Source organism: Humulus lupulus, chromosome 2, assembly GCF_963169125.1.
Source record: "Humulus lupulus chromosome 2, drHumLupu1.1, whole genome shotgun sequence".
Taxonomy (NCBI): Eukaryota; Viridiplantae; Streptophyta; class Magnoliopsida; order Rosales; family Cannabaceae; genus Humulus; species Humulus lupulus.
The window spans coordinates 277,851,659-277,870,885 of NC_084794.1; the positions used below are offsets into that span (position 1 = coordinate 277,851,659).

The 19,227-nt window shown below is 40.7% G+C and overlaps 1 long non-coding RNA gene across 1 annotated transcript in view; it reads right to left on the reverse strand.

Moving 5' to 3' along the window:
- Nucleotides 1–8,178: 8,178 nt before the first annotated feature.
- LOC133819497 (uncharacterized) overlaps nucleotides 8,179–19,227 on the reverse strand; it is a 30,680-nt gene continuing 19,631 nt past the window's right edge. The window contains exon 6 of the long non-coding RNA XR_009886352.1: nucleotides 8,179–8,684. This is a non-coding gene — a long non-coding RNA (uncharacterized LOC133819497). The remainder of the gene's footprint in view (nucleotides 8,685–19,227) is intronic.

Here is a 19,227-nt window from a genome sequence, read left to right on the forward strand (position 1 = left end):
GTCTTCCGCTGCTTCTCCCTCTGTGTCCTCTGCTCCTATTTCTTCTCCCTCCTCGTCTTCATCATCTTCTCCTTCTTCTTCCTCATCTCCATCTATACAGCCGTCCTCCCCTTCGCTCTTATCTTCCTTCTCTCCTCCTGTCTCTTCCCGTGTTAAGTTACATGACCACTGTGAGCCCACTTGTGCTCAACCTGTCAATCTGCACCCTATGATTACGCGGGCAAAGGCTGGTATTTCTAAGCCTAAGGTTCTTGTTAGCACTATTACTGATGACTTTTTTGAGCCTACTACTTATAAACAGGCAGCGAAGTTTCCTCACTGGAATCAAGCCATGCTTGCTGAATATACGGCTCTTCACAAGAACCATACGTGGCATCTGGTCCCTGCTCCTGTTAGTGGCAAAGTTGTGGGCTGTAAATGGGTATATCGAGTTAAATTGAAGGTTGATGGCTCTATTGACCGGTACAAGGCCAGACTTGTGGCTAAGGGGTATCACCAAACAGAAGGGCTGGATTATTTTGAAACTTTCAGTCCCGTCGTCAAACCAACTATCATTCGTACTGTGCTTACCTTAGCTCTCTCGGAGGGCTGGCCTCTTCGACAACTTGATGTACAGAATGCGTTTCTTCATGGGGACCTTACTGAAACTGTCTTTATGTCTCAACCAGATGGATTTCGTGACCCTGATCATCCTGATTATGTATGTCACCTTGACAAAGCACTCTACGGTTTAAAACAGTCTCCACGGGCCTGGTATACTAAACTTAGTTCCTTTTTGCTGTCTTGGGGGTTTGAAAACTCTTCTATTGATTCTTCTATGTTCATTTACTGTAACTCTGCTACTGTATTAGTTGTATTAGTGTATGTAGACGATATTATTTTAACTGGCAGCAGCTCCTCCTCCATGACCAAGCTCCTCTCTGATCTCGGCTCTAACTTTGCAATAAAGGACTTGGGTCCGCTGCATTATTTCTTGGGTATCCAGGTTCATTGTTCTGCTACTGGTCTTCATTTAAAGCAGCATAAATATATACAGGATCTTTTACATCGTGCTGAAATGTTGGATTCCAAGGTTTTTCATACACCTATGACCACGGCTTCCGTTCTCTCCGCTCACGATGGCACGCCTTTGCCTGATGGCACTCACTACCGGAGTATTGTTGGTGCACTTCAATATTGTACCATGACACGCCCAGATATCTCTTTCGCTGTGAACCGTGTATGCCAATATATGCACTCTCCTTCTGACACGCATTGGCAAGCTGTCAAGCGCATTCTGCGGTATCTTAAAGGCACGGCTCACCATGGCTTACTGCTTCAGCCATGTTCTGAATTCAATCTCTTGTGCTACACGGATGCCGATTGGGCCTTCTGCCCCGATGACCGCCGGAGTACTGGTGCGTATTGTATTTTTCTGGGCCACAATCTTATCTCCTGGTCTTCTTCCAAGCAGCGTGTGGTGTCCAGATCTAGCACAAAAATCTGAATTCCGCGCTCTAGCTGACAGTGTTGCCGAGCTTTCCTGGATTCAGTTTCTTCTACGTGATCTTCGTATGCAACAGCGCTCTGCTCCTCTCCTTCTCTGTGACAATATCAGCACTACTTATCTCACTGCCAACCCTGTTCTCCATGCTCGTACAAAACACGTAGATATCGACTTTCATTTCATCCATGAGCGTGTTTCATCTAACCAGTTGGTGGTTTGTTTCACGCCTTCTGAGGATCAGTTAGCTAATGCTCTCACCAAAGCACTACCAGCTGCACGGTTTCTTCAATTGCGGTCCAAACTCACAGTCGTTCCACGTCCCATGAGTTTGAGGGGGGATGATAAGTAATGTTAGCAATACCTATTTGATTATGTAAATATTTGTTAGCCTACTGTACAGGTGTCCCTTATGTATAGGTCCCTTGTATATAGCTTTGGATATAAAAGCTTTCTCTGTAATTGTAAATATTGGAAGCTGATATATTCAATATAACAAATTACTCTCTCTCTACCTTTTCACTAGAGGACATACACTCAAGAGTTTGGACACAAAACTAAACAAAAACATTTCATGAAAATTCTTTAGCTTACTAATGAGCAATCTGTTCTCACAATTCTTCAACTTCAAAGTTTGAAATTCTTGTGTTCTTGTACCTAAAAAATACACATTCTGCTTATCAAATCAAGTTGTAAGCACCAAATATTAAAAGTTTTAATTCATTCAGCCAAGAACAGAAAGAAAAAAAAAATATGTGGTAATCTTTGAGATAGAGAAAAAAGCATCAGTAGGCATTTCTAGATGCTTTAAAAGTAACAGGGCTTTAAAAGGGGATACCGCAACAAAAATAGAGCAGACGTCCGCAAGGCAACGAAAGTGAATTTACAACAAAATAATTTTGAAAGTAGTGTTGTTAAATTTCAGTTGAGTATTGTGAAGTCGGTTATAAATTTCCTAACAACTATATGATTAGAAATGACAACATAAGTTCCCTCAATACAAAATTTCAATATTCCACTACGTCATATCATCTACACACATCAAATATTTGTATTAACTATTAATATTAATATATCAACTCTCTTGCGTCAAATAATTTGAAAAACTCTAACACCCATAACCTTAAAAAAAAAAAAAAAAAAACCAAGAGGGTTGAATAGATATCACTCTAACACTGACAATTCTTAGTTCTTACATTAAATTTATATTAACAATAAATTAAATAAACAACAAATATAAATTATGATACTATAAATGCAATTCCATTATACTAAATTTAGGAACTTTCAATAATTTTTGGACATGAATAAAAAAGCTTCACAACAGATCTAAAGTTGATTTACCTCACAAAACATGAAGCCAAGTCTCTTGATTCCCCAAAAGATCACCCGAGTGTCACATAAACAAGGGTCATCATTGCGAAAGGACATACAAGTACATGCTACATACAAAATAAACACAAAGCACAGTTTCAAAACAGGTACTTGAATATATAAATTTGTTATATATATTTTAATATGATTCAATAAAAATATGTTACATATTTCATGGGAAAAAATAAACGAGAGAGAGAGAATAATATACAAAGCGTGAGATTGGGAGATGCATGGAACCCTAAAAGCTGAGGAGAATTGCTCTTGAAAAAATTGAACCTGCAAAGCCATATACATCAATAATGCAAGACCGAGAACAAATTTATGCTTCTTCTTTTTACAAAAAAAGAAGAAAGTAAACATATTTTTCTTTATAGTGTGCTTGTTTTAAGTGAAAAGGAACGAGAAGAAAGAAAAAGTAAATAAAAACTTAACTAGATCTGCCAGTGCCCTATTGAACCAAGAGCCTCATCGTCCTAAGTGCAGAACCATGCACCATCACCACCATATCGTGCGTAACCTGTTAAAATAGAGAAAATTTTGAGAAATGACAGAGGAAAAAGGAGATCGGAGACCTTTAGCAAGGCAGAGTGAAGGAAAGGGCCCACTAGAAGAAAAAGACTCTATAGCGACAACTTTTGTCATCGCTGTAGATCAAGAAGATGTCATTGTAGGTCTATAGCAACGACATGTCGTCGCCAAAACGGCGTCGCTGTAGGTCCGTATGTGTAGCGACTTACAACGATGAAAAAATGCAGTCATCACATTATTGTTTTACTACACCCCCGATATGTCGGTCGGAGAAGGAAATCCCTTTTTTTGGTTGGACTGGGATATTGGGACGACATGTCTTCACTGTGGTGGTTGCAAAATTTGAAATTTTGAATTTCATAAACTCGTACAATGACCACATGTCATCTCTGTAAGTTCGTGGACTACCAAAATCTACACCGACAACATGTCATCGCTTTAGAGTAAATGGGTTTATATGCCTTCAGCGACGATATGCCATTGCCGTACGGTCACGAAATCTCATATTTTCGTGTTCAGCGAGCACCCTACTACGACCACAGGTCGTTGCTATAGATATATAATTTTTAAAAAAAAATTAATTTATTATATTAATTAAAATTTACGTAATAATATATTAAATATATTAATAAAACTAATTTATTTAATTAAATAACAAAACCAATTTAAAATTAGTATAGTCTCCAAAATGTAAAACACAAAACACAAGTAATATAGTCTCCAAAATAAATAAAAAACACAATATATTAATAAGTTCAAAAGAATAATATAACCAAACTAAATTTAATCTAAATTAATCTCACAGTCGTCATCTGTTGGGGTTTTATGCCCTAATTAAAATCCAAATTCTTTGTAATCTCATTTTATTATCAAAAAAAGAATAGAAATCATTTTTTGACTAGGTTAATCACTTTGCTCACATGTTTTATTTTCATGATTATTTGTTTAATATAAACTTCTATTAAATCCCGAGCATATAGCTAATCTTATTTATAGTGACGTAATCATAGTGGAATATAAATATGATTATATGTTCAAAATAAGTTAGTCCTAAGATTAGTTAGTGCACCGGATTTACACTAACTTTCCAATCTACGATATGATCTACTTACACATTACAGTGTTATGTTCTTTCCAGAACATTAGCAAAGTAGATAAGATCGGATGTATTTGTTACATCGGACAGGACAGACATTGACAGTTGATAAGATAAGTAAACATACCGTTATTATCTATTCTCGTCATATCATATAGTAGACCATAGGTCAATTCAATCTCAAATCTAAGTGGTTAGTATTCTAACTGATTGTATTATTTGAGTTCCTTGACTTGTTCATTACTAGCTTACCCTACGGACTAGTCCATACTTACATCTTGGGAACTCGGTAGTATAATTGAGTAGGAGTGTTAATCATAGATATGAACATCTATAGCTTCTGATGAAGAAGTGAAACAATGGTTTCCTTTTAGTTTGGTTCAAGGTGTTAAATGATAGAGATCTCATTTCAGTAATTAAATTATTTTACTGAAATATCATTTACAAGGAACTAAGTGTTTTAAGGATAAAATACAATTAGGGGTAAAACGGTATTTTAGTCCTATCTCATTGTAGACCGTCTATAGAGGATTGAGTGACAATTATTGTTGTAACAATGGATAACTAATAGAGTATCTATATTTGTTATAGAACATTCTATGAATTCAAGAGTGCAATTCCGAGTCTATAGTGGAGTCACGAGGAATTAATAAGTTAGTAAATTTATTTGTTAGTTTTATGATAACTTATTGGGGCTTGATTTCATAGGCCCATGGTCCCCATTGCACCTTGGATAAAATCATCTAGATAGTCTCAATTAATTGATTTAATTATCAATTAGAATTATCAAAGTTGACCAGGTAAATGTTGGATAGTTTCACAGACTTGTGTAATTTTGAGAAGAAAAGAGAAATTATAGCAGATTTTATTAATTAAGATAAATTGGTATCTAAATTAATAAATAAGTTTAAATCAATGTTCAAATTATAAATAATTAATTTGATAAAGGATTTAAATAATTATTTAATTAATTAAATCAATTAAAAATAATACAGGCCTAGATTTTAAGTCCACTGACCTTATAATCAAATAAGAAATTTCACGGGCCTAAATCCCATGATAATTTCGACCTAGGACTTTAAAATGGCTATTATTTTATTTATTTTTTAATTAAATTAAATGGCCTAATTGAGTCTATAAAAGGAGTGCTTAAAGAGAAGTCATCAGTGAAGATTTATGAGACGACAGAGAAGTTTAATCACTGGTTTTCTGATAGTTTTGGATTCTCCCTAAACACAAGTCATTTTCGAAGCCTCTTTGATTATTTTCTCTTCTTCTTTCTATATCTATCTCATGTGTTGAGAATTGCCCACACTAGTCTAGGTGATTCTAAGGATACATTGGAAGGCTGTGAAGAAAATAGAAGATCGGTTTAGTTTCTTGAAAATACTCTGCGACAGAGAAGATGCAAGAGTTAGAGAAACTGAAGGAAGGATTTTCATTCCGCTGCGTATAGTGTAAGTATTCTATTCATTGTTTATCTTTGAATTCAATTTTAGAAACATGTTTTAGGCTATCTCGTATTAATTTGTTTAATATTAGATATACATAAAAATAAATAAAGATTTTGTATAAGCTAAACCAACAACTGGCCTGAGAGCCTTTGGTAATCTTTATTTTCATGCATGAACATGTTTAAAATTAGATTATTTGATATGTTTGAATAATTGGATGGTTTCCATGTGTTTTATGAAGCATATTGATTTTATGTGAATTTTAGCAATCTTTAGGTTATTTTGTTGTGTTTTCTATGCTATTAATTTTTATATATGCTTTATTTTGTGTAAAACATGTTAAAAATTAATTAGAAAATGGTTTTTGTTTGAAAAATTGCTCAAAAAAAATTTCGGAAATTTTTTGGCCTGGCTCCCCATGCGTGCGTGCACGCCCGCGCACGCCCTCGCACCGCCTGCGCGCACGCCCGCACGCCCACGCACACCAGCCACCAGCACAGGGAACAGTACCCATGGGTACTATTCATCCAATTTTTTTTTTAAATTAAAGAAAAATAAAATTTGTGGAAATAAATTATTTATAATCAAAACCAAAAATATCTTTTTTGTTTTATCATTTAAATTGTTTTTTTTAAATACGATATTTTTGTTAGTTGAGATTTAAATAATTATATATTTTCTACACAGATTCCAATTTAAAAATAGACTAACAACTTAATTTTAAATCTTTTAATATATTAAAATATTAGAATTAAGATATCAGATATTTAAGATATTTTCATTTAAATTATTGATTTTTTATTAAATCTTTATTTGAAAATATAAATATCTTTTTATTTTATAGTTTTTAATATTTGAATTATTTGAAATTTGAATATTGTTATTTAGATATTTTTATGGATATTTGAATTTGTTTAACTATTTTGAGATATTTTAGGATTGTTATAACTATTTATATTTTAAATTTTTTAATGGTTAAAATATTAGCTAATAGTTATAACAACACAAGATATTTTGGAAAATAGTTAAGATATTAATTTTAAAATTTAAAATTGGTTAAATTTTGAAAAATATCATTTTTTTCAACCAATTAATAAAATATTTTTTTTATAAATGGGATTTAAATTAACTTTGGTTAATTATTGATAAATCCTATTTAAATTAAATTAATATATTTTTCTCAAATTAACCTAAAACAAAGTTAATTGTTGATAAATAAAAGTTAAATTAATTATTGTTAATTGTTGATAAATTTCATTTAAATTGACTTATTTTTGTAAAAAATTTCTTAATTTGAATTTTTGATAAATTCTAGATAATTAATTGTGGTATTTTTGTAAATGAAATCAATTGTGGTATTTTTGCATAAATTCATAGAATTGCTCATATAGTAACATGATTAGGCCCATCCAATTATAACATGTCTGTTTGTACTATATGTATTATTTTTGCAATTGGGCTTAGATGCATATAGCAGCCCATATGTTTGTTAGATATATGGTATTTTGCCAAATAAAATATTCATAAAATGATAGATTTTATTTGGGCCCATTAAAAAAATGTAAAGTTTAAATTCCTCTCTTGTGGGTGATTCCACTTGTGAAGGCCCATTTTCTTTGCATGACTATAGTGAGCTTAATCAATTAATAACAATTAATAAAACGAAGGTTTAAATTCCTATCTTTTGGACCTTGTATAGAAGATAGGGGGCCTTTGTAGTGGGAACGACATGCTGGACCCAACCCTCCTCCATACAAGCCTAATTGTTAAGGCCCATTTACCTGAGTTGGACTTAATTGTATAGGTTCATTATATTAGTTAAACCTAAATATTGATTAGCAACAAATTAATTCTAAATTAATTGGATTTGTTTCAATGTGACACTTTAGAATACTACTATAAAATTGACATGGGACGATGGTTTTAAACCGTCGTATGGACTCTCGTACATCGGTTCTAATACCGTCATTCCATGCAATGTCATGCCATGTAAAGCATGAAACGACGGTTTAAATAAAAGCGACATCTCCTGTCATACATGAGACAATGGTTCCTATACAAACGTTGTCTATTGTGGTACATGAGACGACAGTTTCTGTGCAAGTGTCATCCATTGTAGTAAATGAGACAACAGTTCCTACTCAAGCGTCATCCTCCTGCAGTACATGAGATGACAATTTATTTGCAAGCATCGTCCCGGCAATACATAAGACGACAGTTTTGTGGAGACTGACGTCCCATATAGAATATGAGAATTTTTTTCATTTATCTATTTTCAACCACTATATTCATTCATAATTTCCTGTGTAATTACAACATAGTTCAGACAGAATGAACAGGCAAACAAAATCAATAGAACTCAGTATGTTCCAACTCTAAAAATTACAAGATCAAAATATGTAAGTGCTAACTCACATGGAATATAGAACTCACTTGGAATAACTATGTAAGTGCTAACTAAAAACTACAATTAGTATATTTTTTTAATTCTGATTTCAAAAGTTACTCTAGCTATGACTCATCCGCTCAAGAAACTCTAGCTATGATTTCAAAAGGTAACTCTAGCAACCCTCTTAGACCCCCCCCCCCCCCCAATAGGCTTATGAAAGTAGTCTCTTTGTGTGACACCTTAACTCTGGCCTCGAACTCGACCGAGGTGCTCAGCAGTACCTAACACTTGTGTTAGGATGTCATTTGTTCCGATCTCAATCAGTTTGCCTTCTTTTCTTTGCTCAAGCATTTCTTCCTGTACAAAATTTAATCAATTATTTGTTTGTTACTAAAATATAAAAAAATTACGAAAAATCATTTAACGTTTTTGTTATACCCAGATTTCATGCCATGAGGATTGTGACCTCGATAGCTGGATTCATAATGAGTGAACTCGTAAAATCTGGAATATGTTCGAAATCTAAACAACGAGCCTACAAAACAGAGACGACTTCGGAGATGGTAGTCTCGAAATCCTCACGAGCTCGAAGGATAAGCCCGAGGTGCATCTGTTCTTTGGGATGATCTCAGATCAGGGGCTCCGAGCCTGATGCACGTACGAGCTCGACGCCGTGTGGCCTCGGGAAATGTCATAGCTCAAAAGTCAGTAAGAAACCTGGGAGAATATGGCCTTGGTGATATAGGATAATAACTTTGAATATCCTAATGAATCATCAATGGCAAGACACGGTCTACATTTATTACTGGAAATACCCTACAATCAGGGGATATTATTCGATTAGTTATACACCCCCTGGTCTTCAGGGGACATTTCCTTTTACAATGGATTTCAGGCATTTAATGCCATTTAATCTATTTGCAAATATAGAGTAACTACCTGAAATATGTGGGATAGTATTCAGCATTCTTCTCTATAAATAGAGAGGTCATGCATCATTGTAAAAGACGGAATTTTTGGGATCTTGAGGAAAACTCTGGAGAATTCACCCTTGAGGGATTTTCAGAGATACTCTTAAGTCTTAATAAAAAAGACTCGTGGACTAGGTAGAATTAACTGCTGAACCATGTAAAAATCGTGTTTGTATTATCATATCTTTATTGGCCATTGCTAATTATTGTTTACGTGCTCTTCTTTCACTGTTGACGAAAAACGGCGTCAACAATTTGGTGCTTTCATTGAGAGCCTTAAGCATTCATTCCTGAAAAAGTCATGGCCACTAATAATCAGAATACACCTGAAGAGAATTATCCAAGACGTCCTGGGAAACAGCCGATGGAAAACCCAGATGTCGAAGAAAGGAGTGGATCCTCTGATTCTAGGGGACCACCTCCTCCACCAAGAGATGAGGATATGTACTACAATCCTGAGCGATATGTTCCTATAGTGGAACTCGAGAACCGGCAACTGAAACAGCAGTTGGCAGAAGCCAACAAACGGAATGAGGAGTTGGCAAGGATAGCCGCAGAGGTGCAAGTGGCTCAGCCCCCGCCTCCGCGTGAAAACCAAGCCCCTCCTCCAAGGGATGTACACGTTCCTCCCCGTAGACCCCGTGGGCGTCCACGAAAAGATGCTGCCACGAGGAGGCCGGTTCAACCTCCGGCACTCACGGAGCCATCCGCTCCACCTAGGCCCCAAAGGAGTACTCAGGCACGGGCCCCGGTTAATCCACCTGTGGAAACGCCTGGGGGAACTGAGAACAACCTAGCCCCTGCAGAGGCTCGGACTTAAGCCCCTAGGAATGCACCACACGCAACCAACCCATCTCGGGCTAACTCCGGACCATCTAGGCCGAGAAATGGGTGGCAGCCACCGTCGCCCATACGGTTCTCGCCATCACCAATAAGATATCCTTCGCCCTCTCGCAGGAATGCTCAACCAGTTCAAGATCAGGGCGAAAGGCGTGCGGGAGGGAGACAAGGAAACGAGGAAGCTTTCCAGGAGCGGAGAGGCGCCCCATCAGAAATAAGTCAAACATCCCGGTCTCGCACGGTAGAAACGAGGCGGCATGGAAGAAATCAATCTCGAAATAACTATGCAATGAGTTTTACCATCGATGACTCTGGAGACACCAGATCGGTCAGCAAGCATGACCGAGGTCGTAAGAATACTAGAAGCCGCAGAAACCGCCCTGACCTGCGAGAACACCTGAATCAGAGTCGGGGTAATGTCGATCCGATAAATCCGGACCTAAGGGATCGCTTGAATAGGCGCAGAGATCCCTTATGAAGGCGCGAGCCTGGAATTGTGATCGATGACAACCGACTCCAGACAGTACCTCTTGCGGACCCAGTCCAAGAAAGAATTGATCAGCTTGAAAAGGCCTTTAGGCTTTTGAAAAACGAGCAAGAGCATGATCGATATGAAGATTCTGATGAGGAGCTTGAACCGTTTGCTCCCCATATTTCCAACACTCCATTTCCACAAGGGTATCAGATCCCTCACGTCCCGACGTTTGAGGGAAAGACCGACCCATATAGTCGTCTGAGTACGTTCAACACCATAATGAGAGCCAGTAACGTGGGTTACGAGCTCAGATGCATGTTATTTCCAGCATCATTGACAGGACCAACTAAAAGCTGGTTCGAAAAATATAAGAGACATTCAATAACCTCTTGGGAGCAGCTGTCTAAAGACTTTAAAAAGTAGTTCAAAGCCATGATGGGGGTTCGACCTGAGGCGTCAACCCTAACTAATGTTCGGCAACAGCCAGGCGAAAGATTAAAAAGTTACCTGACAAGGTTTAATTTGGAAGTCGCCCGAGCTTGAAATGTGGATGACAGTGGACACTTAATGGCTGTCCAGGCTGGAGTGATGCTAGGAAGCGCCCTCTGGGACGATATGCAAAGGAAACCGGTGAGGTCCCTAACCGAGTTTAATAGACGAGCGCAGAGGTTTGTCAATGTAGAGGAAGCGAGGTTGACACTTAATGTGACTTCCCAGCCTGAAACTACAACGATAAACGTAAACTCTGCCTCAACCTCGGTGGACCCAATAGCTTCAAAGCCTGCAGTGGAAAACCCTTCCAAGAGAAAAAAGAACGAAGGAAGTAATCCCGAGGCCGAAGGAGGAAAGAAAAAGAATGGGGAGAGATATTTCTCTGTGTATAGAGTGTACACCGAGCTCAACGAGTCTCAGGAGAACATATACCTGGCTAATGAAAACCAGGTCCCCTTTAGGCGTCCGGACCCGATGAGAAATCAAAAGTCCAAGAGGGATTCAAGAAAGTATTGCCGATTTCACAGAGACACCGGGCATACTACCGACGAATGTCGACAGCTGAAAGATGAGATCGAAGGATTGATCTCCAGAGGTTACTTTAGACAATATGTCAAGAACCAGAGTACTAATCAGGCGACCGCGAACCAGAGAGCCGCCGCATCGCAGCCCGCACCTAACAACAATTCTCGAGCTCGGGAAGAGGATAGGCCCCCGCCGATTAATGGAGAGGATGTGATAACCATCTCGGGAGGGCCTCATACCGTAGGAACGGGCAGAAATGCCCAAAAGAGATATGTTAACGAGCTGAAGACCGAGGACGGGTCTCCCTACGAACCCGAACCCGAACCTAGGGCTCCAAAAAGTCAGAGAATTGAAACACAACCAATAACCTTCACTGAGGAAGACGCGTCTCATGTCCAGTTTCCTCACCATGATCCGCTGGTCATCACTCTCTAGCTGGCCAATAAGAGGGTCCACCGGGTCCTTATAGACAACGGGAGCTTAGTTAACATCCTCTATAAAGCAACCCTCGAGAAGATGGGACTCTCCCTTCATGACCTGAAGGCCTGTGCAACTACTTTGTACAGCTTTTCAGGAGAAGGAATTGCCTATATGGGCTCCATCGAGCTCCCCGTAACCTTAGGAGACTATCCAGTCTCGACAACTAAGATGATGGAATTCGTGGTAGTTGATCTACCTTCAGCCTACAATGTTCTGCTCGGGAGACCCGCCCTGGTCGGGCTAGGGGCAGTCTCATCAGTAAGGCATCTGGCCCTTAAGTTCCCGACCCCTAGCAGCGTTGGAACATTAAAGGGAGATCAATTGGCTGGGAGGGAATGCTACAGCATTTCCCTAAGAGGAAAGAAACAGACGAGTGCACAAACACTGGTCATTTTTCAAAATAAAGACGGGACAATCTTAGAAATTGATGAAGAAATCGATCCAAGGGTTGAGGAAAAAGCTGATCTCGAACCCTTAGAGGAGCTCGAAGAAATTCAGCTCGAGGAAGCTGATCCCCCGAAAAAGGTGAAGATTGGAAAACACCTCCAAGAGGAGACAAAATAGCAACTAATTTGCTTTCTGAAGAAGAACCAGGATGTCTTCGCGAGGTCGCATTCGGACATGGTGGGAATAAGTCCGAATATAGCAAGCCACGCGCTGAATATAGACTAAAGCTTCCCTCTGAAGATAGAAAGAAGGCACTAAAGGAGGAGGTTGACAGGTTGAAGGCAAACCGATTCATTCGGGATGCCTTTTAACCTGATTGGGTAGCCAATCCGGTGTTAGTCCCAAAACCCAATGGGACGTGGCGGACCTATATTGACTATTCAGACCTCAACAAAGCTTGCCTGAAAGACTGTTTTCCGTTACCAAGGATTGACCAACTCGTGGATGCCACGGCGGGGCATGGCCTGATGTCCTTCATGGATGCCTATTCTGGATATAACCAGATTCCCATGCATGCCCCTGACCAAGAACACACGAGCTTCATAACGGATAAGGGGCTATACTACTATAATGTCATGCCATTCGGGCTCAAGAATGCTGGGGTCACATACCAGCGGCTCGTGAACATGATGTTTTCAGAACAAATAGGGAACAACATGGAGGTTTATGTTGATGACATGCTTGTCAAGTCTCAACTCAACAAGAACCATGTTGATGACCTCGAAGAGTGCTTCGGCGTGCTCCGAAAGTATAACATGAAGTTAAATTCTCAGAAGTGCACTTTTGGGGTGTCTTCAGGAAAATTCCTGGGCTTTATCGTGAACTCTCGAGGAATCGAGGATAACCCCGACAAGATCCAGGCCCTGATTGACATGCCTTCGCCTCGGAGACACAAAGATGTCCAAAGTTTGGCTGGAAGGATGGCAGCCCTGAGTAGGTTTATTTCGAAATCAACGGACCGGTGTCTCCCATTTTTCAACCTTTTGAGAGGTGGAAAGAAGTTTGAATGGACCGAGGAGTACGAGCTGGCATTCCAGGAACTTAAAAAGCACCTCGCCGAACCCCTATCTTGTCAAAACCTGAAACGGGAGAAGTACTGTACCTATACCTTTCCACAGCCGAACACGCAATAAGCGCAGTGCTAGTTCGAGAAGAAGATAAGGTACAAAGAACCGTTTACTACATCAGTAAAAGATTACTAGGGGCAGAGTCGAGATACCCCCTGATGGAGAAGCTAGTGCTTAGTCTAATTCATTCATCTCGCAAACTCCACCCCTACTTCCAAGCACATCCCATCCAAGTGTTGACTGATCAACCACTTCGACAAGTCTTGTCCAAACCGGAGGCTTCAGGCCGACTTCTTAAATGGGCGGTTCAGGTCGGGCAGTTCGAAATCACCTACCATCCGAGGATGACCATTAAGGCACAGGCGTTGGCGGACTTTATAGTGGAATGTACTGGTATGGCCGACGACGAGGTGATAACCCCGGCCCACGAGCTATGGAAACTTTACGTCGACATCTCATCAAATGAAAATGGAGCGGGGGCCGGGGTCATTTTGGTTACCCCCGCAGGGAACAGATTTCATTCTGCCTTAAGATTTGGCTTCGAAGCATCGAATAATGAGGCCGAATACGAGGCTTTACTCGCAGAACTTCGTATAGCAAAAGAACTCAAAGCAAAAGCTATACATTGTTACAGTGACTCCCAGCTCGTGGTTAATCAAATCTTGGGAGAATATCAGGCTCGTGGCATGAGGATGTCAGCTTATTTAGAGCAGGCAAAATCTGCATTAGAGCATTTCGAGTTTTATGCGATCGAACAGGTCCCCCGAGAGTGGAACTCAAATGCAGACGCTTTAGCTCGGCTCACTACCTCCGCTGAGAATGAAGAACTAAACGTTGTCCCCATAGAACACCTCTCGACACCGAGCATTAATGAGTCGGAGGAGGAAGACGTATGTATGATTGAATCCGAGCCTACGTGGATGAACCCGATAGTAGAATACCTCGAGACCGGCGTCCTCTCAAAAGACCGGAACTAGGCTCGAAAGTTAATGTATCAGCATCCCCGATACACCATGATGGACGGAAAGCTATATAGAAGGGGGTATTCCATGCCATTACTACGGTGCGTAACTCCACCCGAAGCCAAGAGGATCATCGAAGAAATTCACGAAGGGTTCTGTGGAGATCATACTGGGGGGCATAGCTTGTCCAAGAAAATCATACGCCAAGGATATTTTTGGCCCACCATTAAGTCAGATTCTTTCGAATATGTAAAGAAATGCGACAAGTGCCAGAGATTCGCCACGATTCCTCGAGCTCCACCATCCGAGCTGACCATGTTGACATCCCCATGGCCATTCGCGGTATGGGGAATCGACCTCATTGGCTCTCTCCCAACTGGCAAAGGTGGTGTAAAATATGTTGTGGTCGCGGTGGATTACTTCACAAAGTGGACGGAAGCTGAACCGTTGGAAACAATAACTTCCAAAAAAGTCCTTGACTTCGTGGTAAAGAACATTGTATGCCGATATGGGGTGCCGAGGAAGATTGTGTCCGACAACGGGACCTAGTTCGAAAGCGATTTGTTTACCAACTTTTGTGAAAAGAATGGAATAATAAAGAGTTTTTCGTCTGTGGCTCATCCTCAGGAAAATGGCCAGGTCGAGGCTGTAAACAAAAATCTCAAGTGTTCATTAAAGAAAAAGTTGGAGGAAGTAAAGGGACGTTGGCCCGAAGAATAGCCCCAAGTCCTATGGGGTTAGAACCACGGCTCGAACATCAACGGGGCACACCCCGTTCTCTCTAGCATACGGATGTGAGGCTATGTTTCCTATTGAGGTCGAAATTCCAACATTCCGAACTCAAATTTACGACCAAGACTCAAACCACACTCATCTCAAAGAAACCTTAGACTTGATTGAAGAAAAGAGAAACGAGGCTCAGTTAAGGAACGCTGCCTACCAGCAACGAGCTACTAGATATTTCAACAAAAGGGTTCGAGATCAAAAGTACGGTGTGGGAGATTTGGTGTTAAGATGCGTATTTTTGGCAACACGAGATCCAGCAGCTCGTGTGCTCGGAGCGAATTGGGAAGGACCATACCAGATAGAGTCAGTCATCCGGACCGGTGTTTACAAGCTGGCGAGATTGGATGGGAGCCTGATACCGCGAGCATGGAATGGCGAACACCTTAGACCTTACTACCAGTAGTATAGGAAGTGTGTTGCTGATAACCATGATTAATTATCTGTACTTATTTGTCTGCTTTTGAATTCCATCAAATAAAGATCTGTTTCGTTCAATATGTTATCTCTTTTTATTTTTGCAATCTCTCTTAATTTAATAACCTATGGTCACACTCATAGGATATTAAGGGGGCATCATTGGTATATATACCATCAGCTTAAAAAATAAAATAACATACACAAAAAACATAAAAGTATTTGGATATAACCAAATACGCAAGCTTAGATAGTTTGTACATAACCGAACTATCAAAAACATAAAAGTATTTGGATATAACCAGATACGCGAGCTTAGATAGTTTGGACATAAACGAACTATCAAAAACATAAAAGTATTTGGATGCAACCAGATACACGAGCTTAAATAGTTTGGATAACCAAATTATCAAAAGATAATAGCGTTTGGATTTAACCAGATGTGCAAACTTAACAGGTTTGGAGCAAACCAGCCAAAACTAATTGACGATAAGTAGGAACCTAAACCTACTTCGAGATAAGTCGAGATCGAGGCTGGAATATCTTAAAGGAAAATAATTTCGAACCCTTAACCTCGGAGTAAAAATCGAGGACGAGAAAAAGTAACTAAGCAAAAATATATAACTAAACCATTCACATTACATACCATATAAGTACTTTCGGGTTCATGGTTAAAGTAATATCCGACTTTGATGAATAACGAGATCGAAAGCGGATAATTCGAACAAACTATGCGTGAATGCATCAAGTTTCGAGCCTAAAATCCAAACTATGTTTGTATGAATAAATAAACATAAAAAACTCATTCATATGAAATATGCAAAATATTTCGAGCCAAGAAGTGTAAAGCATATATAAATCAATATAAAAGAAACTGTATCAGCTCTGTGGGCATAAATTAAAGTAATTACAAAAAATAAGGGGACACAGCCCCAAGATAAGATTTCCCCGAGATCAGATTCAAGAAGGAGGAGTCTCCATGGCCTTCTCAGCATCAGCAGCACCGGACCCCTCAGGATGAATAACATGACTATCCTTCCGGGCTCCCTCGGAGGCGGCCTCTCGAGCAGCCTCTTCCTTCTCAAGCCGAGCATTCCACTTATCAAGAAGTTTCGCCTCGAGAGGGCCTAAGAAGCTGGTATCCAGGTCTTCGTTGTTGGCCCACATTCTGTACATGGCCGAATCAACCGCCTGGTCCTTCTTCTCTTTATACTCAGCGAGGAGACGAGCCTTTTCACCCTCAATGATATCGAAGGTGGCAGCCTTTTCTTCTTCGAGCCTTTTGGTTGCCTCCTGGAGCCGAGCGTTCTCCTTCTCAAGATCTGCGAGCTTGGCATTCGCCTTCTCAAGCTCCTCGAGCATAGCTTTCAGCTTCCCAAGCTCAGTTGCCATGGCCTCAAGCTCCTTAGCTCCTGCATCAAGCTTTGCATTCGCTGCCTTCAGGTCATCGCTTGCTTTGAGGTGGAGATCCTTCGCCTCCTGAGCATAAGACTTGCTCGAATGGATCTCATTGTTCAACTTATAGTTGAGCTGGGCAGTAAAGGCAAGAGACTGAAAAGAAAGAAATCATCATTAGCACCAGGTCAGTGTGATTATAACTAAGAAGTAGAAGGACTGTAGAAGGAAACTTACCGCGGCAGCGAGCTTGATACTCTTCTCATAGAGGGCAGTGCAGTCTCAGGTATTTTTCAGGCATTGCCATTGAGGAGCTTCAAGACTGCCAAAGCTCTGGCCGATTCGGGACATAACATCCGAGGCCAGCGTAGACCCATGGGACCCAGCGGCATTGTCAACCACATACGCGTCCATGTGGGTAGAAACTGACAGCTTCTGAGTTCGAGAAGAAGAAGGCTTTTTAGGAGGTGGACCAAGTGTCAATCGAACCACTACAGGAAGTTGGGGCTCGGTCATGTTAGAGGCATCGACCAGCAAAGTCGGTACCACGGTGAAGGCACCGACCTGCGAAGACGGCGCCGTGATGGAATTGGAAACAGGTGGAGCTGGGGGAGGAGGTTTCTTCTCAGTCCTCTTGGGGATTTTGGTAGGCTGGTACACCTTTCGCGACCCCGCCCTGGGACGCTTGCTCCTTTTGGCGCCACCACTCTGATGATGTTGTCGAGGTCGGAATCCATCTTGCCTACAGAGTCACCACAATGTGAATCATAATAAAAGAGGGAATAGTGTATAAGGTGATTCAAAATCGCATAGAGCAGTGATAGAAGAAACCTAACTGAAACTCTCCCCCGAACTAGAGCTCGGGGACCATGAGATTCCCCCATCTTCAGAAGAGGCGGGGGGAGTACCTTCCCTATAGGTGGGCGTCAACCTTGAAAGATACCTATAATCGTTGGTCCCATATTGGACAACTATCCCATTCCACACCTCGTCTGAAGTATACATGGTGTCATACTTCCCGAGCCAACTTTCAAACCTATGAACTCGATCGTCTACCCAAGTCCATATGTAGAAGTGGTATCTATCATACGGGCATGAAACTAACCTATCAGGTTTATGATTTAATAAGGTGGGGGACCACATTCTCGAGGTAAGGATGACTTTACCTTCATCCGAGTCTGAACTCGAGGCTTCGTCATTAGCCTCATTCCCCGATGGTGGACTCCTTCGGCGAGCTGCAAGTGGAGGCCTCACCTCTCTCCTCGGGGGGAGGATACCTGTGGGCAAAGGCACCTGCTCCCAATGATCATACTTCTTGTTGGACCAGTCCGAGGTGGACTGGACATCACCTAATAGCCTGCATGCTCAGAGCTTACTCTCATGTAAGAGGTACGAGAGAGATCTCCGGCCGTAAGGGAGTTGGAGCAGGGTCTCTCTATGCTCCTTCATCGTGACGTCAGGGGTAGGACGGTGAAAATTGGCTGGAAAAATAAGACACATTTTAACTAAGTACAACCCTATAAACCAAAGCCCAAGCACAGGGATAAAGAAAGCTAGAATACTTACGAATCCGCCTGAATGAGTAGCATCGAGACGGGGACAGGCCATCTGTCCAGAAGAAGGCCTTCTTAAAGTCTGGAGGATGGTTAGGGAGATCCTCAAATACCTTTTTCTCTTTGGGATAGCTCGAAAGGTAGTAAAAACCATCTCCTCCCTGAGCTCGGGAGGGGTTGCTTTTCAGACAAAAGAGATATTAAATCTCCTGTGGTGAAGGTCCTTCCCACTTCAGCTCGTGGTATAGCGACCTTAGGGCTGACAGGACCCTATAAGAATTGGTGTTGAGTTGGAACAGGGCCAACCCAACAAAGTCCGTGAAGTCCTTGAAGAAAGACTTCAAAGGCAGTAGCGCTTCTGCCTTCATGTGTTCCTGGCTCCATGCCGCATACCTCAGCTTAATGTCAGGGTTTCCAGCCCCTGGAGCATGGCAGCTTCGTTCACTAGAGGTTGGAGCTCGACATCTCAAGGAGCTTGATAACTTCAAGCCAT